The sequence below is a fragment of the Parasteatoda tepidariorum genome, chromosome 8 (genome assembly GCF_982258835.1).
Source record: "Parasteatoda tepidariorum strain Cologne lab strain chromosome 8, Ptep-v5.0, whole genome shotgun sequence".
NCBI lineage: Eukaryota > Metazoa > Arthropoda > Arachnida > Araneae > Theridiidae > Parasteatoda > Parasteatoda tepidariorum.
In genome coordinates, this window is record NC_141762.1 from 48,374,423 (window position 1) to 48,400,807 (window position 26,385).

At 31.9% G+C, this 26,385-nt stretch overlaps 1 protein-coding gene and 2 long non-coding RNA genes across 5 annotated transcripts in view; 1 reads left to right on the plus strand and 2 right to left on the minus strand.

Annotated features, from left to right (window-relative positions):
- LOC107436814 (phospholipid scramblase 2) overlaps window positions 1-26,385 on the plus strand; it is a 102,226-nt gene that overhangs the window by 23,174 nt on the left and 52,667 nt on the right. The window lies entirely within an intron of this gene.
- Window positions 1,203-10,280, minus strand: LOC147806127 (uncharacterized). The gene is made up of 3 exons (XR_015428729.1): window positions 9,905-10,280; window positions 4,385-4,402; window positions 1,203-1,404 (listed from the first exon to the last, which is right to left on the minus strand). It is a non-coding gene; the product is annotated as an uncharacterized LOC147806127 (long non-coding RNA).
- On the minus strand, window positions 17,708-25,159 carry LOC139425709 (uncharacterized). The gene is made up of 3 exons (XR_011636861.2): window positions 25,034-25,159; window positions 24,080-24,100; window positions 17,708-17,736 (listed from the first exon to the last, which is right to left on the minus strand). It is a non-coding gene; the product is annotated as an uncharacterized LOC139425709 (long non-coding RNA).

The window sequence follows — 26,385 nt, forward strand, 5'->3', positions numbered from 1 at the left end:
AAACTGTGGAGCTGTATTTCTTTCGAAAGTGGTAGAAGAATTACTGAAATTCTAATGTTAAATATCTTACTACCACAGCCTACCATCCTCAGACAAACGGTCTAACAGAAATATTTAACAATACGATTTTCGTTATTTTTTAACCGTCGTTGAACAGCAAGACCGAATTTTTGGGTTTACGACTACTAATGTTGAACTTCGTAGCTGCGGAGTACTTTTTTAATGGAACTAACCAGCATTTGCGTTCCATGGAGAGGAAGACCACGACAACCTCCTACGGTCAGCCTGATGGCAAATTGACTCTAACGCATGATCCGTCTACCACTGAGGATATTTTAAATCAGCACTGTGGATGGTGCAAGCCGGGTGTGGAATTTGCATCGATCACCCATCACTGGGATTCGAACCCGGCTCTCCTCAATGCAAGGCGAATAAGTTAACAATAGGTAGCCTGATATGTTATTGGTGGTGTTGTGTTATATGTTGATCAAAAAGACTGGGATATTATTTTACCTTTCGTCACCTTCCCCTATATCACCGCCAAACAAGAAACTACTGGTTTTTTGCCATTTTATCTTCTCCATGGTTATGAGGCCGAAACTACTTTAAACACTATGTTTTTTTCATCAGCTTGGGCTTAAAACTAATGAATCCTAACAATTTCCTTGTAAAGTCGAAGAAGCTAAGTAACTTGCTCGTCTGCGTACACTCTATACACAATGCAAATCACCGACTGGACTCTTATACACCAAGAGAACTTGTTTGGATTTTTATACCTGTTCAAAAGGTCGGATTGTCTGAAAAATTATTGAAAAATATTTTGGATCTTATTGTATAAAACGAGCCTTTTCTAAGGTTAAACTATGGACACCGTGAACGTTGTGCGAATGAAACTATACTAAAATCCATCCTGACAATTAGAATAATTTGAAAACAAAATTTTGCCTTTAACACCAAATAAAACCTGAGTAAGATAGCATATCAAGGTCCTACCACCACGTCCCGTTCCAGAGATCAAATAAAGTGAAGCATTGAGATCAAAGTTTTTTTTTCTAAGGAGGATGTTGTGACCTGGTGTCCGAGTAGCCGAACGGTGAAAGTCATTACCCTGGCGAATCACAGGTTCGGAGTTTTATCCTCCCAGATGGAAGAAAATTTAAATATATATATATATATATATATATATATATATATATGTTGTTTAAGATTTTATTAATTATTTGAATGTCCTCTAGAAATGTCTAGAAGTTTCTATTACATCATTTCCTCTTCCTTATTTAGTTGTATATAAGTTCTTGTGTTTCAAAAGAAACGCATTTCCTCTGTTCCATATATGTCAGGAGCGTTCAATAAATCAGTATCATTAGTCATCAGGATTCTGTTTCTATCTACGCGAAAATACTCCTAAAAAATTAAAATATTATTAATGAGAAAAAAAGTTAAAACTACAACAATAATACACTATCATCAGTAATACATCTAAATTGCGTAGCGAATTTCGAATTACTGAAAAATTCACATCTGCAAGATAAAAGTATTTTTATTTTATTTTATTAATTTAGGTTTTGAAATATTGTATTCTTTTAAAATCTGAATTCTAAGACAATATTTTTTTTAATTATTTTTAAGCATTTCTAAAACAAGGTCTTCTGAATAAATTAAATTCGAAATTCTTATATGTAAGATTGTTCTTTTTCGGTGACTATTTCACCCAGTTTTCTGAAATTAGGAATTTTGTTTTTATAGTTACATTGTCAAAAAAATATGAACTAATGAGCTGAATCCACTGTTTGCTGACTCTCCCTGATCTCCGAAGAAAATTATGCTTTTTTATATGATTTGCTTTGAATAAACCATTCTCGTTTCACTCGCTACTATGTTAAACCCTTTAGATATGTCGTCACTTTGAAACTAAAACCGTAGTAACTAAAAAAAAAAAAAAATCGAAAAATGAGATATTTGGGTCATTTTGTGTAAAAAAATTACCCATTTATAGAAACAACGTGTTATCTTCATAGTTCCATAAAATTAATTTAGAAAGCAGAAAAAATCGTTATCGCAATGGCGCGATTCGCCATCTTGGTTTTAGGGAATAGTGTAGCAGTATGCCAGTTGCAACAAAACCTTGGCGGAGAAAACGTCGCTTTGAAACTATACCGTGGTAACTCAAAAAAGCAAGTTTTTCAGGAGAGCGATTTTTTTCCTTCACTGTTGTATATCAAAATTTGAAATGAAATATGTAATATTCGGGAAGATATTTTGAAGAACATTGTTGTATTTTGAAATAACTCTCCACTTTTAATAAATGTTTTTAATAAAAGTTTTTAATAAAAGAAAAGTGTTGCAACTCAAAGTACCTTAACTTATTTTGAAATTACCGCAAAATTAGAAATGCTGCAGGATTCAGGCCTGGTTCATTGAAAAATGAAAAGAAACAGTTTTTTTTTTAATGTAAACAATTTTGCAATAGTCGCCATAGCTTCGAGTCAACCTGCGGTGGAAGTTCCTGAAAAGTTAGAAATCGCTCTCCTGAGAAACTTGCTTTTTTGAGTTACCACGGTATAGTTTTAAAGCGACGATGTTTCTAGAGTAAAATCTCAAGAATTTGAATAAATTATTGTAAACTTTAATACAAGTTCCACTTTAAAATTTAAAAATTTTCGCATGTAATAAGCTATTGAAATAAAAATAATTAAATTAAAATTGTTTCATTGTCTTTGTGTCTAAGTTTTGAAGTTAAAATATTGTCTATTGTAAATAAATGATGCATAGTGCTCCAAAATAATTGACTACCCTTAATAACTTTTGATCTTTTGACCCTCACGTTCTAGGAGTCAATCTTATTGGCTCAAAGGGGTGACCTCAATTATGCTAATTAATTAGCGCAGAGGATAACAAAAACACTCCTTAAAATGTACGGATTCGCATTTTTAACTCACAAAATAAAGGGGGTAGTCGCAATTTGAGAAATAGGGTCCTAATAGTTTAGTCAAGAGAGCAGACCAAAGTTTGGACCGTTTAATGCTAATTTTACTTTTTGAGCATTTCACCATAGCTCGAGATTTTTTTAAGTAATGGAAAATGTTTGAACACAATTATTAAAGTTTTTTTATCCAAAGATTATCCCATGCAAAAAATAACTATATTTTATGTTAAAATCTACTAACTGTAATCCGGAAAAAGTCAGATATTTAAAATTTGATTTTTCAGGATCTATTTGTCCGATTTCCATCAAATTTTGAATATTACCAAGTACAATTATATTCTTTAACGCCGACCAGGTGGCCAAGTCGTTAGCGTGCCTGACTGCTGAGCCGATGGTTGCGGGTTCGAATCCCGCTCAGGGCATGGATGTTTCTCTCTCTCTCTCTCTTTCGGTGTTCTACGTCCTTTCTCCTGTGTGAATGCAACCCGCTCTATAAACGGGTTTGTGGTTGTATAACGTGGGCGATGCTACTCCAATGCCATGGCTTAGCCAATAGGTGCTCACAGGGTAACGATAAGAGAGTAGCAAATCTGGCATTTCTGAGGCCAATAGGGAATAGACTCAAGTGCCCGCCATTAACCAAAAAAACAAAAAAAAATATGTTCTTTAAAATGATGTAAACATTTGCATAATTTACAATTCAATTTTTTTCAACCATTATTAAATAAAATAATAAAAAATAATAAATATTTATTAAAATTGTTTTTTGCATGGATTTATCTTTGGACTAGCAAAGTTTTTAACTGTGTGCAATTTTTTTTTTAATTCCCTTAAAAAATCCTCAAAACATATCGAAATACCCTAATAGTAAAATAAACATTCTTGGGTCCAAAATTTGGAGCTTTCTCCTGACCAAACTATTGGGTCCATATTTCCGAGATTGCGGCCAACCCCTATGATTTGATGGTCAAAAATCCGAATTCATTGAAAAAAAGTTATGTTTATTTAGAGAAAACAAATTTTTGTGTCTCATTGAGCAACTTAAAATATTGTATGCACTAATTAATTAGCATATTATTTATTTGTCGTTACCACCCCCCAGCCATTAAGATCGAGTCCTAGAATGTGAGGATCCAATCATTAGATCAAAAGTTAATCAGGGTGGTTCACTGTGCTTAAGATTAGACCCTTGAACGAGTGAAGATGGTTATTAGTATGCACTGTACTTTATTTAATTGCAGCCTTGATAAGTAAAATAAATCTCGAAAGTTATCCCTAATATAAAAAGTATCGTTTCTAAAATGTTAATCAAAATATTTATTTCTCAAAATGTATATTTTCTTTCGTAGTATGGTTTTTAGCATAAAAATTAGATTAGAGTTTTGAATTTAGTTTTGAGTTTAAAGAATACTTCTACATAGTTAATCCAATAATTTCATGCAAAAGCGAATTACTCACTGGTTAATGATTGTCCAACTAAAAAAAAAAATTATTACTTAAAATAAAATATTATTTGCATGTATTGAAATCACAACAGTAATACACATTAATCAGAGATAAAATGAAATCTTCATAGCAAAAGTTTAAATTATTTGAAAATGCGCTATTTGGAAGAGAGAAATATTGAAATTTTAGAGAGAAATATTTAGATTTGTGATTTTTAGCTAAAATATATTGTAATCTTTCAAATTGGAATTGCAATATATTTGTTTCTGCTGTTAATATGCGAACAAAACCTCATTTTTCCTCCCTCTCTCAGGTAAGTTGCGCGAGTTAGTGTAACGACTTCCCGATAGGGGAAATCCGTATATAGTAGTTGAAGCAGCTGCCTGAGTGTGTGGATAGATGAGATCTTCGTGGTGAACGGTTGTGTTGTGACCGATCTCCACAGCTATCATGGCATCCTATCACAGACTCGGCCGAGGCGGCAAACGTATGTCTACCCCAAAGCCTTACCCTACTCTCGATCTAGCTGCGACTACGCCAGTGAAAGAGCAACTCCTGATAACATCGACAGAATGATCTCGATTCACCAAGACGGCCTGTAGGATATTACTGACAAACTCGACAGAGGAAGGAGACTCAACGAACTAGAGTACGAAAATCAACATCGACTTGAATTCATGCTCGAACGCTACTTGGAAATCAGGAACCAATGAACTACTGCGGATACTACAAAGCCTGAGTTTACTGAAAAGACTGAAATTTCAACCGAGCCAGACATTCCCCAGCAGACCGTGACTCCCGAAGCAGTAGAAGTTCCTGATACTCCAACATCTGACTGAACCAGGCCCTTTTTAGGGCCAGAAACTACAGCTCCCTGTGTTAAGCCACAGCCTCCACCCACCGATCCTAAACCAGACAACACTCCTAATATCAACCTCCCAGCTAAAAAGAAGAAGAAGAAAAAGAATAAGAAACGTAAAATATCAGATTCCAATTCAGATAGAGAGACCTTAACAGAAAACCCTATTCCTATGGAGCAGGAAGTCGAAGCTAAAGCCCCGGCGATACTGGGAACGCCAGCTCCCAAAGAACCTACAATAGACTCTCCTCCAACTTATTCCAGAAAAATTAAAACCCTGTTCCGCGGACTAAAAATAGACTCCAGTATTCCAGAATTAGAAAAATATCTTAAAAACTTTGGACTTAAGCTTGAAAAAATCATCCAACTCAAGAGGAGGTGTGGTCAGGAGCTTAGGTTCCTCCCTCTCTTTCTTGTGATCCAATCAGATTCCAAGCCTAATAGAGAAATTTTCAACATCAGTTCTATCCTCAATCTCCCGGTACGGACCGAGCGCTTTCGCGGCGGCCGATTCCAAGTACAGTGCTTCCGGTGCCAGAAATTCGGGCACACCCAACGAAACTGCCCAGCCCCTGAGCCTGCATGCGAAAGCGCATTTCACTTACACCTGCACTAAACAACCAAGTGAGCCTCCATCATGCGTAAACTGTAAGGGCCCCCATCCTGCCTGCTTCACTGGATGCAGTGAACGTACCAAGTTGCTACTGCAATTCCGATGAATGGGTTAAAGCCGCTTCGCGACTTTGTACCCAGGTTCTCGTTATTTCTACCATTCTACCTGAGTGTGTGGTTCGTTCGTTCGGTCGCATCATTAGCTATGATGACTGCTTAAGCTGTATTTTCTTTTGCATAGCACTGTGTGTGCGTCATGTTATTTCCTCAGGTTGTATTTTTATAAACTTTTTATTTACCGGCATTGCTTTTGTATTCTTCAACAAAACAACAGTTTCATAATGTCAAGGCCTTTTTTGAAGCACAAAAGTAATTTTTTTTGAGTAAATAGAATTTAAAAATTTGCATTTGAAGTTTATGTTTATGAGAACTCTATTATTTTATTTTATTTTATAACCGGTGTTTAGCAACTGACCCAATTCTGAGTTTACGACTACCAATATTCAACTCTGTAGCCTTGTAATTTGTAACCCAAACCAGATGACAAGGGTACATCTGGATTAAGTATTGGGAGATATTTGACTTCGTGGAGGATTTTTTGATGGAACTTATGCGCATTTGCGATACATGGAGAAGAAAACTACGAAAACGTGCAGAATTCGCATCGCAGTTTCATTTTAATAAATTTGGTGGTAAGTCTACGGCGTGGAATTTAGTATAAATTCATTGCTTGAGTTTGAAATTATTAGAATTTAAAAGTATTTTCATCAAGATCATGGTAAAATAATAAGAACTACTTGATAGGATTTAACGCTTAGCCTATTCTACCTAAAAATAAAATGATTTTGGATAAAGTTCGACTTACTGTCTTACATTTATCGTAACATTGACCTTACTTCCCCTGAGGGACACTGTGATTTGTTGAGGAAAATTTTTGCTCTTGCGATATGTACCTCAAATAGAGCTTAGGGTACTTCTAATAAATATTAATGATCACAAGAATTGCAAAATTATTTAAAGAAGAATTTAATTCCAAAAGAGTTTTGCAAAATTCAACAAATTAATAAAAAGATCCTTAGCATAAATTTTTCGATACTCCATTTTCCCATTTATAACACTTGTTTTTTATGTGTTTTCATCGATATTTTTTATGAAGTTTTAATTTAAAGCAACGATTCTAATAAAACTAAGACAACTCTTTTGTGCACTCTACGATTACAGTGTTTATGAGATTGTGCGCATCGGAGGAGAGATTGTTATCAGTTATAACTACAATTATACCGTTAAAGATAATGCTTAAACTAAAGTGACATTGCATTAAGGTTAAAACGAACAAATACAGGCTGAGTCGTTAAGAAATATGCAGTTTCAAATAGCTCTCTGAAAACTACATTATTTTTGTACTTTACTTTAACTACAAATGTCTAGTTACAAATGTAGTTAACTACAATTATAAATACTTTTTTTTAAATGTAGCAACTACAAACTACTTTCGAAACGTAGTGACTACTTCAATACTTAACGGAACCGAATTTTGCTGGAGAAATTAATTTACACTTGTATAATTTACACTGCTGGAGAATTTAATTTACACATTATGTTCAAAATGGAATTGAGAAAAAATTGGCCTATATTAAACTTGCAGAATTACTTAGAAATATTTATTCATGCTTAAATGAGTCAGTTTGCAGCATTTGATTAAATTCTAACTAAAGCATTTGATTAAATTCTAAAACATTTCGAATTTGTTGATTTAATCTTCTACTTTTTAAGTCCTTCTCGACAGCGAACATTCATTTTAAGAAGTGCTCGGAAATTATCAAATACTCTCAATTCCGTTGGATGGTTGGTTCTAATGCCACTTGCCACACGGGCCAGCCTGCTTGGTGAAACCGAGCAAATTTACGGCAGAATTCTTGTTTTTCAATGGCGCCATCTATGGTCAAGAATTCGACTTCTGCCACATCATACGTCACACCTGTTTCTAAGGCGGACCCATTCATACACCCATTCATTCATCCATAAATCGTAATTTTGATCTGAATCAGAGAACAATGGATCTCCAATCCAGTACCCGATTTGTTATGGGAACGTGGAGGACTTTGCGACTCGACAGAATTTTAACGTGCATCAGCTCAATTTCGTTAAGTGATTATTAATGCCTCTTTATTTCCTCTAAGAAATTAAGTACATCGAAAATATGTTTCTTTCCCTTGAAGTAACATCAATGTTTCACGAATGTACATTCTCATGTGAAAATATCACAATAGTGATAAAACAGGGCTCGAAAAAACTCAGAAATATTACCCGTCCCCGAGGACGGCTTGTCCTTTAATGTACCCGTCCTCCTTTGAAACTAACCCGTAGCTTCTATATGAATAAAAATATAATTTTCTCTTATTTATTACTAACATTTATATAAATTGCACAATGAATAAGTAGTTACTAGGATTACATTATACAGTAATAAAAGAAATACTAGGTTACTAATAGTAAAACCTAGTATTTCTTTTATGAAATAATTTATTTCCTTTGTGAAATAATTTAAATGACAAAGGTCAAGTTATCTGGAATGTCAATTTATCCAAGGGTACTGTGTTTTTTAAATGAATCAAGTATGACGTTTGTCAGTTACACAATCAAGTCAATGATTTACAGAGGTTTCTGCACAGAAATCGGAAAGGGGTTTTCCATTTAGGTGGATGTTCATAATTGCGTTTAACGCTTCTTGTTTAAGACCAGTAAGCAATGAGTTTTTTTGTAAGTTCATTGCTGAAAAGCCCCTTTCAACCGATACTCCCATATTGAGAAAACATCAATTTCACCATGCGCAGTATGTTGCTGTATTTCTAGATTAGAGGGTCATTTTAGAAGTGAGGCGTTTTACTCTTGTACGATAACAAAAATTGAAAATGTATCACGAACATTAACGAGAAAATGGCCGTCCGCGCAGACGTCGGATTCGAGAAATTTGTTGTCCGCGAGGAATTATTGTTCGCCGAGGACGGGCGGTTTTTCGTGCCCTGTAGATAAAATATCTTTTATTTGTAATAGCTAGCTTAAATATTAGTTACACGTGACTCTAAGTGCACAAATATTGTTAACTTACTGTCACAGGTGCTGCATTTTAAATTGCGTTCATTGAAAGATCCGAGAAGATTTGTACCCATCAAATTCGAGAAATTACTTATGTTAGAGCCCTGTTTCTTTACTAAACTAACGAAAAAAGTGGTACCAAAAAAGAAAAAAAGTTACAAACTACAGATTTTTTTTATCTCACTAAACTACTTTTTAAGAAAAAAACGAAGGTAGCTCACTATACTGCAAACTACAAAACATTAGCGAGTACAGAATTCTTCCTCGACAGTCAACGCTGTTATTGCACTTCCTGTAGGGAGAATTACCCCTCTATCTCGCCTTTCTTTAAATTAATATACAATTTAAATGGCAATAATATTGTGGAAAATATTGATTTTTAAAAATTTTTGTCCCAAAGGTTGTCGATTACCTTAATAACTCTTGATGATGATCCGAAGAACACTAGTAGCGAATGCGTACACTACAGTACCAAAATTAAGATAGGAGGACATATGGTAATAGTAATAAACCGGACCAGGAAAGATTAAGAAAAATATTTTTATGTAACTATAATATTATATTTCTAGGAATAATTGAAAAAATTTAAATTATGAAGATATTTTATTAAAAAAAGAATGTTTAATTAAGGAGTTAATTAAAGAGATTCCTTGAAGAATCTGAAAGACAAGTTTCCAATTTAAAAGAGGTATTAATTAAGTTAAAGTATATCACACAATTGTGTTTTCTTCATAACAATTTAGAGGTGATAACGAAAGTATTTTCTGACTCTCTGATTTGGTTGATAACGTTGAATTAAAGCTGTCCTAATGGGTTATTTATTCTTTTGTATTTCTACTATTATAATTACAAATATTTTAGCTGAATGACGTCATTGCTTAAAATTCTGTGTTTTGCTGTAACTCAAACACAGAACGAAAGCAAATAAAAGTACTGAAATCTGTTAAATATTCAAAAATACTCACCAAGTGATGCATAATTGTCTAAATAAAGAAAAAAAAATTAAATAAATTGAGTTTTAACATTTAGTCATGAATTGTATTTTTTAAAAATGAATCAAAATTGTTTTCTTTATATTTTGTATTAATTAGTAATATTTTACAATGTTTTGTAAAATATAAATAAAATTTTAAATTTAAAAGTTAGCCTTTATGAAAGCAAAGAGTATTTCATTCCAGTGTGAAGGAATATTGTGTGAAAATGATGATGGAAAACCACATTTAGCGTCACATTTAGCCCCTACCACATTTGGCAAATTTTTTTTTAAATCGCTACATTTGCGTCCCCAAGAATAATCTAAATTAGATAATCCGAAAAAAATTTAAAGAAAAGCAAAATATACTTATGATTGTTTAACTTTTATCAAAAACTGACACTTTAAAAATGATATTTCAACTAAAAACTACACTTAAATCAATTAAGTAACAATCTGATCTGGTGATTGTGCGGGCCAACGAAGCAAGGTAAAGTCACCATCATATTCTTCGATCCATCTGACAATTCGAGCTGTATGACAAGGAGCGTAGTCTTGCTGAAAGTATATATCCCCGGCAGGGTACACCATTAACATAACTTGATGTACTTATCTGCGATAACACTTAAATACACTTGGGCATTCAGACATTGTTCACAGGAAATAAAAGATCCATTCAATTCCAAGAATATATATATATATATATATATATATATATATATATATATATATATATATATATATATATATATATATATATACAACAAAATAAATAAATATAAGAAAACAAGAAGAAAGTTAAGAAAAACAATAAGTTTCGTTTATTGCGCATAAGCTGCAAGTAAACAGAACTCATTAGATAAGTTCAAAATGAGGACTATTGTATTAATATATTTTGCTTTGGCTATATTGATACATTATCAGAAAGCACTATTTCTGGCGGATATAATCGTGTGGGCTGATGAAAAGATTATATCTTTTATTTTCTGGTTTTTTTTTTAAAAAAAATATCATCATATTTTTTTTTTAAATCAGTTGTTTGTTATTTTTTTTCATTATTATTCCCCCCCTTTTTTTTAATATGTCTATAATTTTCCTTTTTATTATCTTCATTTTGAACTTATCTAATGAGTTCTGTTTACTTGCAGCTTATGCGCAATAAATGAAACTTATCGTTTTTCTTAACTTTCTTCGTGTTTTTTGCATTTATATATTATGCTACATATATATATATATATATATATATATATATATATATATATATATATAGCATAACTCATAAAATAAGTTCGAAATGTAGATAAAACAAGGGAAAAATCACAGAACAATGAAAAAAGGGAAAAAAAAGAAAATAATAATAAAAATAAAAGTAACAAAAAACCGGGGAGAAAATCCTTGGTAACCAACAAATCAAACGCCCTTCAGTAATGGAGTAAGAACGCACTTTAATACTAAACTCCTCTACTTACGCTTTTAGCTCAATTTGCGCTTTTGTTTTCAATTTTTGCAATCTGGCTTGTTACGAAAATATTTTAAATCTTTTTTGAAAAATTTCTCGTTCATGTAAGCTCATTTGAATTCGCTACTCGCTTTATAGAATATGTTTTATGTTTTATTCTGTTTTTTTCTTTCTATTTTATTTTCTGTTTTTACATGTTATTTTTACTTATTGTGTTCTATTTTATTTGTTGCAATTTTTTTGAAATTTTTTGAGTACTCCTCACGCTATTGTATTGATATATTTTGCTTTGGCTATATTGATACAATATTAGAAAGCACTCTTTTTAGCAGATATAATATTGTGGGCTGATAAAAAGATTATATCTTTTATTTTTCGGATTTTTTTTAAAAAAAATGGTCTTTTTTCTTCGGTTTTTACCCCCCGGATTTTTGTTATTTTTATTATTATTTTCCTTTTTTTCCCCTTTTTACATTGTTCTGTAATTTTACCCTTGTTTTATCTACATTTTGATATATATATATATATATATACATAATATTCACAAGAGCGATAAAATAATTTAAAAATTCAAATTCAATTTATTAAATTTTTACCATTTCTAGTTGTTTTTATTTATTACACATTATAATGATAAATTTACTGTATTAGGATTTTTGGGCATAATGTTGGATACGTCTATAATTAATTTTTTCGAATTTTTTCATTCAAAAAATCCGATAGACTCTAATAAAACAATATTTATATGCAACAAGCTTGCTTTAAAGATTATTTAAATCTTTTTTCTTATCATTATAACTAGAAACATCATATAATTTTCCTTATAACTGAAAACATCGACAAACAAAGGAAAAAATCCATCAATATGTTTACCCAGACTATATAGCTTCGTAAATGAATAAATTTCAAAAAATATAATAATTAAGTGATAAAATTGTCCCATTTATTATCCTATCTATGAGACGCTGAATGTCAAGAATTTTAATGAATTCATTGTCTAAATAAATTTGGATCAGCATTTTACATATGTAAGCATATGTAAGATATTCAAGTTTTTGTAAGCATAGTGCACCCTAACTAATATTTGAAATTTATTTACGGATATAATTATATTATATTATATTATATTATATTTTATTATATTATATTATATTATATTATATTATATTATATTATATTATATTATATTATATTATATTATATTATATTATATTATATTATATTATATTATATTATATTATATTATATCGTATTGATCGTAACTTTATTCTGCATAGTTGTTCACGTTTACGAATTCGTAATAGGATTCGGGCAATAGAGGATTCAACCAGATTTTTTGATAATTAAAGATAAAGTAATAATAGGAATATTATTATTTGGTATCGCTAAAACACATTCATATCTATTAGTGTAATTGTCTTACTAATCCAATTGTCTATTGTAATTCTTACTAGTATTGTTCTCAGCTATCCGGACGCAGCAAGTTCCACTTTTTTTCGTGGACAATTAAAAGGAACGTAATAATAGGAATATTACTATTTGGTATCTCTAAAACATATTCATATCTATTAGTGTATTTTGCAGCATTGACTTCCTTTAGAGTTCTCCACTTATTACGGACTTAAAAATGAAGCTTCTGCTACATCCATAACATAAATACGTCTGTAAATTAAAAAAAAAGAAAGAAAAAACAATTTTCATTTGGAAAAAAATTGTCCGAGTCATTTGACTTAATATTATTTACATATAATTAACTATATTCTTAATGCGCCAACTGAATGTGTAGTAATCAGAGAGCTGACTTCACACCAGAAAGGTCCTTGATTCGAATCCCGGACGAGGCATGGATGTTCTTTCATTCTCTGTACCGTCTGTCCTTAGTGTGGGAGTACTTTCAGGGACCCCACCTAATATGGTGCTCCCGAATGAGTGGCTAACAACATATATATAGGGTAAACCAACCAGTGAAGGAACACTACCCAGTGAAGGAACATTTCATATATATTGATTAAAAATAAGAATTTGAAAGTTTTTTTTTAGATTGATTGGTAACAATAGCTTACTGTCAAACAATAGGAAGTCATCTAGCAGTATTTTGGATTACCTGGTCAAATAGACTTCTCAGGAAAAATTTTTGAATCTGTTATTATCTCTGCAGCACCTTGTTTCGTTGAAAAAATTATAAGGTGAGTGTTTGTATTTATATGTAAGAAGTGGAATTAATTGCATGTAGTAGTCTTATTTTTCTCACTGTGAAAAAGAGAATTCAAAATATAGTTAAGTTACGTTTTATTTTTTTAAAGCACCATAGCATAATCAAGTACTGAGATAAGGGGGTGTTTATTCACTGGATCACCAAACGATGAAAAACCAGTGAAGGAACAAGTGTTCCTTTACTGGGTTTTTCTCCCAGTTAATGAAAATAAAAGAAATTTTTTAATTTTCTTGTACTTTTAGTCATATTATACATCAAAATTCTGTTTAAAAGACAAAAAACAACTTCTAACCAGTGAAGGAACAGGCATATTCCTTCACTGGATCACCAAACGATGAAAAACCAGTGAAGGAACAAGTGTTTCTTTACTGGGTTCATTTCCCAGTTAATGAAAATAAAAGAAATTTTTTAATTTTCTTGTACTTTTAGTCATATTATACATCAAAATTCTGTTTAAAAGACAAAAAACAAACTTCTAACCAGTAAAGAAACAGGCATGTTCCTTCACTAAAAATACTTCCAGTGAATGAACAGTAATGTGTGAAATATGATTTTACATCACTCTAGGATAAGTAATTCTGCTATATAGAGGATAACCGAAATTTTGTTAAAAATTGTATGAATAATTCCTGAAATAATGTTAGTTCAAAATGTTAATTTAATAGCTTAATTTATGAAAAAATTATAATTTATATTTATTAATGGGGTGTGTAGTTACATCAAATGTTAGGTAACTAAATAAACTATGTTTACAAATCGAAAACTAATTAAATATAATCATAAAAATTTGAATAGAAAATTTTTTCGCTGGCTTTTAGGATTATAGACATTATAGGATAACAACGTGATTATATAATTTATAAGAACTACTTTACAATGTTAGAATTTAAAAGCAAGCTCCTCAACAAAGAACAGGGTTAAACAGAAACGATACTCAATTTCTTCTGAAGCTTGAGAAGAAAATCCCTCAAGGCATGTTGCAAATTTTTAACGCAGCATTGACTGAAGAGTCTAATATCGAAAATATCCAAGAGCCTGTACTTTTTTCAATATGAAAGAAGTACGTATTAAAAGAAGACCACTTGGTTAAGTCAACTTAGGAACTGAAGCTAGTATTGATAATGAATTCATCTTAGATATCGAATTTGAAATGAGTCCGCATGCTGATCCTCTCTTAGTAGAAAAAAGAAATGATTCTATAAGTAAAATCAGTACTTCTAAAGATCCTCTAGATATAAGTCAACAAGAGATGGATTTGCCTCAAACTTCAAGACACCTTTCCCCCGTCTATTTTCGAGAAAGGTATTCTAGAAATGTTGCTGAAAAATCAGAAGAAGTTTGGAAGAACAATTTACATTGGCCAAATAATTGATGATAAAAGGAAAGGTCAAATAAGAAGAAAAACGAATAAATTACCTTTTGCACTAACTTCAGAGAAATGGCAAAAATTTCAAGAGGCTGAAAGATCTAAAAGAAGTTAAAACAAGAGAAAGTGGAAAAGAAAGAAAAAATACTTAAAAAAGAAAGAAAGCTTTAAGAAATAAGCGGAAAAAGAGTAAACAAAAAGGTGATAAAATAATAATGATAATAAACAGCATCGGATGACACAATGATTTAGATTTGACTGTCAAATTATAAGAAAGAATGATTTTATTTATTTATTTTTTTATTTAACATCACTTTAATTTCTAGTTCATGATTACAGAAAAAAGTTAGCATTTTACAAGTACTTGTCTGTTATAATTTCACAAATATTCTTGTTTTTATATATTTGTATGGCTGAAAAATTCATAAAGAGCATTAAAAAATAACCAAAATTAAGTGTTCCTTCACTGGGCAATTTTGTGTTCCTTCACTGGTAAGAGCTGTTCCTTCACTGGGTCTTCTTGCTACTTGTTATTTGAACCTCCAAAACTTTAAAACAATATTATGTAAGTTCTCTACAATTTTTTTGCATAGTTTGCAATTAGTAACAAATATGTTGACACTGTCATTTAACTGAAATTACGAATTTTGAAATTAATATGACTTTTTAAAAGGCAAGCGAAGCTTAAGTGTTCCTTCACTGGTTAGTTTACCCTATATATATATATAAAAAAAAATTATATATATATATATATATATATATATATATATATATATATATATATATATATATATATATATATATATATATATATATATATATATATATATATATATATATATATATGTGTGTGTGTGTGTGTGTGTGCAAATTAGTTGGGACAAGCTCAACATTTTTCACAAATGTTGTTTAATCACTATAAGTTAACTTACATGCATGGTATAGCCATCTAATATGAAATATGTCCCCTTTAGCTCGATATAGATCCTGTACTCGGTTTGGCATGCTTTCTACTAAATTCGAACATAAATTTTTGATCTCGTCATCGTGAAACCAAACTTTTATAACATTCTCAATCATTGATTTCTTAATTGAGCAGTCCATTTGACTCACACGTCTCTTCACTATACTCCACAAATTTTCGATGCGATTGAGATCAGGAGAATGACCTGGCCAATCCAAAACCGTTAATTTCTGTTCTTGAAAAAATTTCTTTGTCATCTTAGAATCGTGGCAAGGATCGAGATCTTGTTGAACGACGCTGACACCCCCAGCGAACGTTTGCATCAAAGGCACAACTTTTTTTTCTATTATTGGAATGTATACTTTTAAGAGTTCAGACAGTACTAAGCTGCCAGGTCCTCCAGGGGTAAAACAACCCCAAAACCTCTGCTTTTGGGGGTGCTTAACTGTCTGAATAATATGTTGTTCCCTTATGGATTCTCCAGCTCTTCGTCTGACAAATCTTGGTCGAAACCCTTGCACCAAATATTGCGTTTCGTCGCTGAATAAAACTTTTTTCCAGTCTTGTGCAGTCCAGGATTTATATTTCCAGGCCCAAATCAAACATTTTCTCTTCATTACAGGTGTTAATAGCTCTTTTTTTTATTGGTTTTCTTGCAATTCTCCCAGTTTCATTAAGCCTTCGTCGGACTGTCGATGTATCGATGCTCAAACCAGTAGCTGATGCTCTCTGAAGGTCTGTACTTGTTTTGCGAGGATGCATTTTACTATTTCGTAATAGAAATTGGTCTGTTCGAGGTGACGTCTTGCGTTTGCGTCCACATTTACTGTTTCGTTTCGGAGACACTGTACCCAAATTCTTTTGCATATGAATAATCCTCGAAACACTCGATTTTTCAACTCCAACTGTTGCAGCAATATCCCTTACAGTCATAGATGTATGCTGACTAAGCGTAACAATTCAAATTCTTTTCCTGGACTGATATCCATTTTTTTAATGCACGTCAGAAACAAACAATTCACACAATCCACCGCTCCTGACAGCAACTGAAGCGCGGATGAAGGAGTAAATTTTCGACACAAGATGATCACTTTGTTAAACCGGCTTAAACCAGCCAAAAGCAACTCCGTGCTTTAAGAAAATGCAGTTCAAATCGGTTTGGGCTGGAAATCTCCGAGAAAAAAAACAATTTTCTGAAAAAATTTGTTTGTCCCAATTAATTTGCACAGTAGATTTATTACTACAATGGTAAAAGAACCAGAAAAGTTTTTTTTAAAAAATATTGCTTTGTTCTGGAAAAGTATTAACTTTTTCTGTTCTTTCCTTGAGGAAGTAACAAAAACTTGAAAATTTAGAATTCTACAAATGCAAAAATTTTGATTTAAAAGGAAAAAAAAAATTCTTCTTATAATTGTAGCTTTATGTTTCCATTCTAAATAAAAATGCGATGTATCAGACGAGAGCGTTTGCCTTCCAAATAGGTGAACAGGGGTCGAATCCCACCAACGACTGATCGATTCGAATTCCCCACCCGGCTTGCACTGACCCTTAGAGGAGAGAACACGTTTACAATTTTTTTACTGCATTGACTTTGTTTACATTGGATTAGAACTACAATTATGGGCTCTTTTGTCTTTTGTACATTTGTTTTTCTTCGATCATAATTATAGATATTTATGTTGACGTCATTGTCTAAAATTTCAAGTTTTGCTGTAACTCAGATACAGAACGCAAATAAAAGTCTCCAAAGTTTATAGATATACAAAACTATTATACTTACTATTATAAGATATACTTACTATTTTTAATCGCTTCATTCACTAAATGAAGAAAAATCTAATGATTAAATAATTCACGTTCAAAAAATAAATAAATCAAGTAATTCAAAAATCGTATTTTTGAAAATTGTTTTCTTACATTTTCCTTCTGTTACTTTGAGTGTCTTTTGAAGTTATTTCCCTTCGTATACGCAATTTAAAACTCAAGGCATAGATGTTCAATTCAATGTAAAGTTTTGAATATTTTACAATTAATATTTTCCAAACTATTTTAAAGTGGGAAATAAAACGTTATTCCAAAAGTTAATAGGAAATTTTTAAAAAATGTATTCTCCACCCAAAGACATCAATTGGAAAAGCTTAACTTTAAGATATCTAAATTCATTCAAATCTATTGAATTCGAAGCGAAACCTTTCATTCGACAAAAAAAAATTTCTAGAAAGTAATAAAACTTGATATCGAATATAGACACAATATTTAAAAATACATCTAAAAATTTATAGTATAATTTTTTTGATTTTTTAAGGGTTAACAATTGAAATCGAAATAAAAGTTCTCTCTTTTTTTATAGATATCAATAATTATAGAATCATTATTATTTTCCTTCATGCCAGTAATTTTGTTGAAATTAATAATTCTGATAGTATTTTGATTTAGATTATTTCAATGAGGCAAATTATTAGCTGTTTTGTCTAGGTGTGATACATTTTTTTAAAATTTGATTTATCTTGTACCAGACTAAATCAAGGTGTGCATATTACCATTTGTTTGGCCCGTAAAAAGCTTAATACAACTCTAATTCAAGGTTAAAATTCGCTGAAACACTAAATTACATTAGATACAAGTTTTCATATTTTTATTTCTTTTGTTATGCCGAAAAAAATTTGTATTTTTTTAAATGATTTGCTGCACACCATGCAGAGTCTCTACCATAAGGAGACTCACGAAGTATTCAAATATTAAGAAGTATTAAGTAAGAAGTATCTCAAGAAGTATTAAAATAATTGTCATTAAATATATATGCAGCAATTTTGTTACCGGAGTCATCTGATTTCATTTATCTGAGATCTTTGCATATGAATATATTCCTTGTACTGCTGTGTATATGATAGTTCAGTCATTTTGCCGGCTAGGTGGCAGAGCGGTAGCGTTCTTGATTGCGAAATCAGGATGTAGATTCGAATCTCACTCAGGACATGGATGTTTCTCTCTGTTTTTTGTACTCTGTTGTGTGTGATGTGTGAATGTGGCCCATACTAAGAACGAGTATATGTGTCAGCGTGGCGAGGGTAATGTTGCTCCCCTCTAAGATCGGTCACTGAAAGGCACATTGTTATAATTATTTATTATTTGTATGATTACATTTCCGTGTGGCAACAGTTCTTTTGTTGTCGTTTGTTTTTTATAGAACGGCGAAATGTATCGCAGTATGTAATGTGAAATTTCTTTGCTTAATATATTATTTATTTAACCAAGTTGAATCGTTTGTGAATCATTCCACTAAATCATAAATAACAGGTTATGGGCTCCAGCAAGCTATTTATGCGAAGTTAAAATTATGAAATAATTGAGTTTGGCGATAGTTAAGCGGAAGTGTTAGTGCTAAGTTAATTCATATTCCGAAAGTCAGCAATTGCAGTTAGTTTAAGTAATGGATCAAGGAAAAATCCAAGTGAAACCATTAAGTGGTAAAAGTGATTGGGCAATCTGGAAATACAGAATTAAGTATGTTTTGAATTATCATGCAGATGCTCTGGAAGTTGTTGAAGGAAAGATGTACAAGCCAGAACTGCCTGAGCCAACAGCTTCTGAAACTATCAAAAATAAATATAAGGATGATCTCAGAGATTTTAATAAGGCAAATAACTGTGCAATGGTGGTGTTAACCAACTCAATGACAGAAGACACATTAAAAGGTAATGAGATTTAATAGCGCAAGAGAAGTTTGGCTGGAACTTCAGAAAATTTTTGAAGATTCTTCTGACAACCAGCTTTATAACATTTGTCTTAAATTCTTTAAATTTAGTTGGTCGGATGATGATATGTCAGCTCATTTATCAAAGCTCAAAAATTTATGGAATGATTTGAATAGTGGTCTTCAGAGTAAAAATGAAAACCGGCTACCAGAAATGTTGCTAATTTGCAAAACTTTGGACACTCTTCCTCTGAATTATCGCCATTTCAAGTCAAGTTGGTTACTATTAAGTGATAAAAAACGAACATTAGATGAATTAACAACGCAACTATGCACACATGAAAGAGAATTAAAGAAAGATCCAAGAGTTACAGAAATTAAGGATCAAGAAGCTCTAGCAGCCAGCTCAGATCTAAAGTACAAGTCATTTTCGGGCAAGAAAAGCAGCAGTAAGTGCAATTATTGTCATCAAAGAGGGCATTGGGTAAAATCATGCAAGAAATGGATAGCAGATGGAAGACCTCCCAAACCAAGCCATCCAAATATCAGTAAAGGTAATAATAACAATGCTGTAAACATGACACTTTTGGCTGTAGATGATGAAGTATTTTCTGCTGAAATAAGTACTGAAGACTGGTTCATTGATAATGGAGCTTCAAGACATGTAACAAATAACAAGTGCTGTTTTATTGATTTTCAAAACTTTGAAATTCCTCATAGTATTACAGTAGCAAATGGAAAAAGTTTACCAGCCATTGGTGAAGGAACCATTAAAATAATGACAACTGTGAATGGGAAGAATCAAGTCAGAAACTTAGAAAATGTTTGGTACGTACCAGAAATTAGCAAAAACTTATTTTCTGTTCTTGCAACTCAAGATAGAAATCAGAACAGTGTATTTGAATCTACATTCAAAAATTGTTATTTAAAGATTAATGGTGAAATAGTACTACATGGTATACGAAATGTTGGAGGTGGTCTCTTCAAGGCAGTCATGAAAAGTTTAGTTCCAGAAACCCAAGTTGATGTGAACATGACTGTAAGTAATGATTCAATTCTTCAACTTTATCATGAAAGATATGGCCATCAAGATAAACAACATATAAAATCAATCATTGAAAGAGAATTAAATGTCAAAGTCAAGGCTGATACAAAACTATGTGAAGCTTGTGTCTATGGCAAAGCTCATCGTTTAAAATTCGGCAGGAGGAAGAAACCTACAAAAGCAGGAGATTTGATCTCAACAGACATATGTGGTCCATTTGATGAATCATTCCAAAAATTTAGATACTTTGCTGTCTTCAAGGATGACTTTACTAAATTTAGGTACGGTTTCTTCTTGAAGCAAAAGTCAGAAATAAAAGATATTCTTGAAGATTTTATAGTACATGCTAAAAATCTAGGCCATGACATTAAAGAAATAATCAGTGATAATGGAGGGGAATTCGATAGTGAAGCAGTCAGGAAAATTTTGAAGAAATATGGGATAACTCAAAGATTATCTGCTCCATATACACCTCAACAAAATGGCAGTGCCGAACGAGAGAACCGGACCATTGTTGAGATGGCTAGAACTTTAAAATATTCAAATGAAGATGTAAAATTTCCAGCATCTTTATGGGCAGAGTTCATAAAGGCTTCAATTTACATATTGAACAGAACAGGAAAATCATCAGTACCTAATACAAGTCCTTATGAATTGTGGATGAACAAGAAACCAAGAATAAAACATATGCGCATCATAGGATCCGTCTGCTATGCTCACATCCCAGCTCAAAAGAGAAGAAAAATGGACAGGAAGGCAACAAAGGGCTACCTTGTTGGATATGATGGAAACGAGAGGTACCGCATCTATATCAAAGAAAAGAAGATAGTTATTTGTTCTAGAGATGTTGTATTTGAAGAAAAACCCTCCATGACAGAACATATAATAACATTGCCTCCTGAACAAGTTGAAGATATACCTGAACATGAAGAGAAGAAATTCGTAGATGAAAATCCACAAGATAAGGTAGAAAAGACAGAGCAGACAGGAAATAGATCTAGAAGACAAATTACAGCTCCTAAATGGACTAAAGATTATGTTATGGAAGGTTCTGAGATGTTTGAAGAAACTTCTCCAGAAATAAACAGAGTGACAAGTAAAGAAGAATCCAGTTGACAATTAAAGAATGTGTCCAAGAAAGCTCTTCAAAGTGATCCAGAAACCTTGGAAGAAGCTTTAACTAGTTCAGATGCAGAAGAATGGAAGCAAGCTATGAAAGAAGAGCTAGAAAACTTAAAAAGAAATGAAACATGGGACATAGTACCTAAGCCAAAGGGAAGAAAAATAGTAAAATGCAAATGGGTCTTCAAAAGAAAATTTGATAAGGATGGACAAGTGGAAAGATACAAAGCAAGACTAGTTGCTCGTGGATATACCCAAGTAGAAGGAATAGACTATACCTTTTGTCCAGTAATAAAATCAAAGTCTATTAGGACATTATTGGCATTTTCAGTTGAGCAAGATTGGCAAGTCCACCAACTAGACGTTACAGCTGCCTACTTAAATGGAAAATTGGATGAGACAATTTTCATGGAGCAGCCGCAGCTAAATCTAAATGAAAGATCATACGAAGAAGTTTGTTTGCTGAAGAAAAGTTTGTATGGTCTCCACCAGTCTGGTAGAGAGTGGAACCTATGTCTAGATGGTTTCTTGAAATCAGTCAACTTAACAAGATCAAGAGCAGATCCATGTGTTTACTTCAATAAGGAAATAGAATTGATAGTTGGGGTTTATGTGGACGATTTAATTATTGTATCTAGTAGAAATTCTACAATTCAAAAGTTTAAAGAAGACATAAAATCTGTTTTTGAAGTTAAGGACTTGGGTGAAATACACCATCTACTATCTATCAGAATAACCAGAAATGAATATGGTTCCATGACTCTAGACCAAAATACTACTAGAGACAACTGGCATGTTAAATGCCAAGGGAGCTTCTACACCATTAGACCCAGGCACGAAATATAGACAGGCAACCGAAGACAATATGGTGAATGCAGAAGGAGCTTTAAAATATAGGCAGGTTATTGGAGGCCTCTTGTACTTGGCAGGGGGAACAAGACCTGATTTAGCTTTTGCCACAACATATATGAGCCAATTCAATAGCTGCCCAAGTAAAGAACATTGGGCTGGTGTGCAGCATATATTGCGTTACCTGAAGCAGACGAAAGATTTGAAACTGACTTTCCAAAAGACTGGAAAGAACTTAGAGGTATTTTGTGATTCAGACTGGGCTAATGATAAGATTGACAGACGTTCATTCAGTGGCTATGTGGTATTGCTCGCAGGTGGAGCTGTTTCATGGAGCATCAAGAAACAGAGGACAACTGCTCTGTCAACTGTTGAAGCCGAATATTTCTCAATGTGCCATGCTGCAAAGGAGGTATTGTGGTTCCAAAAATTCTTGCAAGAAATAGTAAATGAACAGTTCCTAAGCTTTCCACAGAATGTACATGTTGACAATCAGGGCGCTATTTCTTTAGCCAAGAACCATGTAACTTCTGAGCGAAATAAGCACATAGAGCTTAGACATTTTTTTCTTCGTGAAAAGGTTGAGGAAAAACTATTGGCGTTTATTTATGTACATTCTGGGTCAAATGTTGCAGACATGTTCACCAAAAGTGTGCAAAGAAAGTCTTTCCACAACCAAAAACTTGGTATAGGACTAAGGAAAATCTAATCAAGGGGGGGTGTTATAATTATTTATTATTTGTATGATTACATTTCCGTGTGGCAACAGTTCTTTTGTTGTCGTTTGTTTTTTATAGAACGGTGAAATGTATCGCAGTATGTAATGTGAAATTTCTTTGCTTAATATATTATTTATTTAACCAAGTTGAATCGTTTGTGAATCATTCCACTAAATCATAAATAACACACATTGGTTATTTACCCAGTCTACCCTTCATATCTCATCTTGTTGCATAATGGTGACGTTACATCTTTTATCGAATGAATGTTTAAATTGAGTGCATGTTAAAATTTTAAATTAAATTTAGAACTAATTAAAACAATTATACATGCGATTAATATAGTTTTTTTCTTACATTTCTTGTACTCTAGAAATTGGGTAAAAATTTTAGAATATATAACTTTTTTAATCTAATTACCCTTTAATTTTGCTTAAAATTCAACTCCATATTTCTAAATGATATGAAATTGTATTCTGGGATAGTTTACGAGAACTTAATAACAAGAATATTATTATATGATATCTCTAAAATATATTCATATCTATTAGTGCTATTTGCAGTATTGTCTTTCTTTTAAATTCAAACTCTTGATTTATTGCGGACGTAAAAATGATTTTGAAGTTTAATTAAGTTGAATGACGCCATTGTCTGTAATTCCGAGTTGTGTCGTAAGATAAACGTAGACGGCGAATCAATGTGTCGAAATCTTTTAAATATTAAAAACTACTCACCTTCATTTACCATGCCCATCACTAAATGGAGAAATATTTAATAATTAAGTAATTCAAATTATTAACATTAAATCAAGCATATCACAAATCGGTTTTTCTTACATTTTTTTAAATACAGTCAAATCCCGCTATAGTGAGCCTTCAAGGGACCGAAATTTCGGTTCACTATAATCGGGAGTTCACTATATCCATACTGCAAACAATTTTAACTAGTTTTTCCCAACTGCTCCGTTTTATTACACATTATTTAAGTAAAAAAACCAATAAAAAGAAATACAAAAATGATTGAAAAACGATATGTAGTAACAAAAATTGCTCTAACTTTTATTTTTTATTGCACTTCGTCTGGCGTACAAAAATGGCTTTTATTTCGAGATGAGAAACTGAGATAGAAGAAGTAAACAAGAAAAAATGCTTATAGCTACATTCCACACTTAAGATGGTTTTAAAAAACGGTACATGTATTTGATGTAGAAATTTTGAAATTACCAAAAAAAGGAAGAAAAAAAAAGTCAAAGACAGAAAAAAAGTTTATAATATCCTATTTCCTCTCGTCTTTAGATTCACTATATCCACAAAAAATAAGGCTATGTAATAATACTATGTAAGCAAATTATTAGCACTTTCGTCTAGGTGTGATATGTTTCTATTTTTATTTACCTTGTACCAGACTAAATCAAAATGTGCATATTACCATTTGTTTGGCCCTTAAAAAGTTTAATGCAAGTTTAATTCAAGGTTAAAATTTGCGGAAACACTAAACAACATCATAGTAAAACATTTTGCGCATGTTTCATTATCGGCTCATATTTGCATATTTTCCACTCGTATTGTGCCTGTCACTATTGACAACATTTTGCCATTAGTGACCCAAAAGTAGCTTTATCTGTCACAAAATTATTCCCTTTTAGATTAGCTCCTTGCATTATTTAATTAATAATAAATATTACTCACCCCCATCAAGTATTTGTGTTACAACATCTAAAAAAATACAATTTTTGTTTATAAAGTAAATTAATATCAAGAGATATTAATCAGTGATTCAGCGAAATTACATAGCAAATCCTAAATTCTTTAGTTCACTATAAGGAATTTCACTATAAGGAAGGACATAGATAATAAGTTATCACAAAAGTGACAGTTCTATTATTTGAAAGTATTTTTTCCTCGTCGGGGATTGGTTTTATATCTATTGTCTGTTATCTTAATTTTTTTAAATCTTTAATTAGAATATAGAAAGAGCTAATTTTTTAAAGTCGATAACATTTATATCTCCAATTCTGGTCCAATGCACATCATGAGTAATTAGTTTACCTAATACCAAAGTCCAGAACTTTCATAAAAATTATATTTGGATGACTAGAAATTCCTAGAGTATCTTTGAAAAATCCTTAGTAAAAACTCCTCAAGTGTGGATTTTTTCGTGAATATGTGGTTCGAGCATTCTGTCTAGCAATTTCATGTAAAGTATTATGGTCATGAGATGTTGCAAAGAAATTCCAATTTCGATACAAGTTTTCATATTTTTATTTGTCTTGTAATGCCGAAAAACAATGTGTACTTTTTAAATGATTTGCTGCACCAACATGCAAAATCTCTACCGTAAGGAGACTCAAGAAGTATTCAAATATTCAAGAAGCATTAAAATAATTGTCATTTAATATATCGTCGCTTTGAAACTAAATCGTAGTAACTCAAAAAAATTGAAAAATGAGATATTTGGGTCATTTTGTGTAAAAAAAATTACCCTGATAGAGAAGCAACGTGTTATCTTCATAGTTCCATAAAATTAATTTAGAGAGCAGATAAATCGTTATCTCATTGGCGCGATTCGCTATCTTGGTTTTAGGGAATAATGTAGCAGTGTGCCAGTTGCAACAAAACCTTGGAAGAGATAACGACGCTTTGAAACTAAACCGTGGTAACTCAAAAAAGCAAGTTTTTCAGGAGAGCGATTTTTTTCCTACACTGTTGTATGTCAAAATTTGAAATGAAATATGTAATATTCGGGAGGATATTTTGAAGAACATCGCTGTATTTTGAAATAACTCTTCACTTTAAATAAATGTTTTAGAGAAAAGTGTTGCAACTCAAAGTACCTTAACTTATTTCGAAATTACCACAAGATTAGAAATGCTACAAGAATCAGGCCTGGTTCATTGAAAAATGCAAAGAAACAGGTTTTTTTAATTTAAACTATTTTGCAATAATCGCCATAACTTCGAGTCAACGTGCGGTGGAAGTTCCTGAAAAGTTAGAAATCGCTCTCCTGAGAAACTTGCTTTTTTGAGTTTCCACGTTTTAGT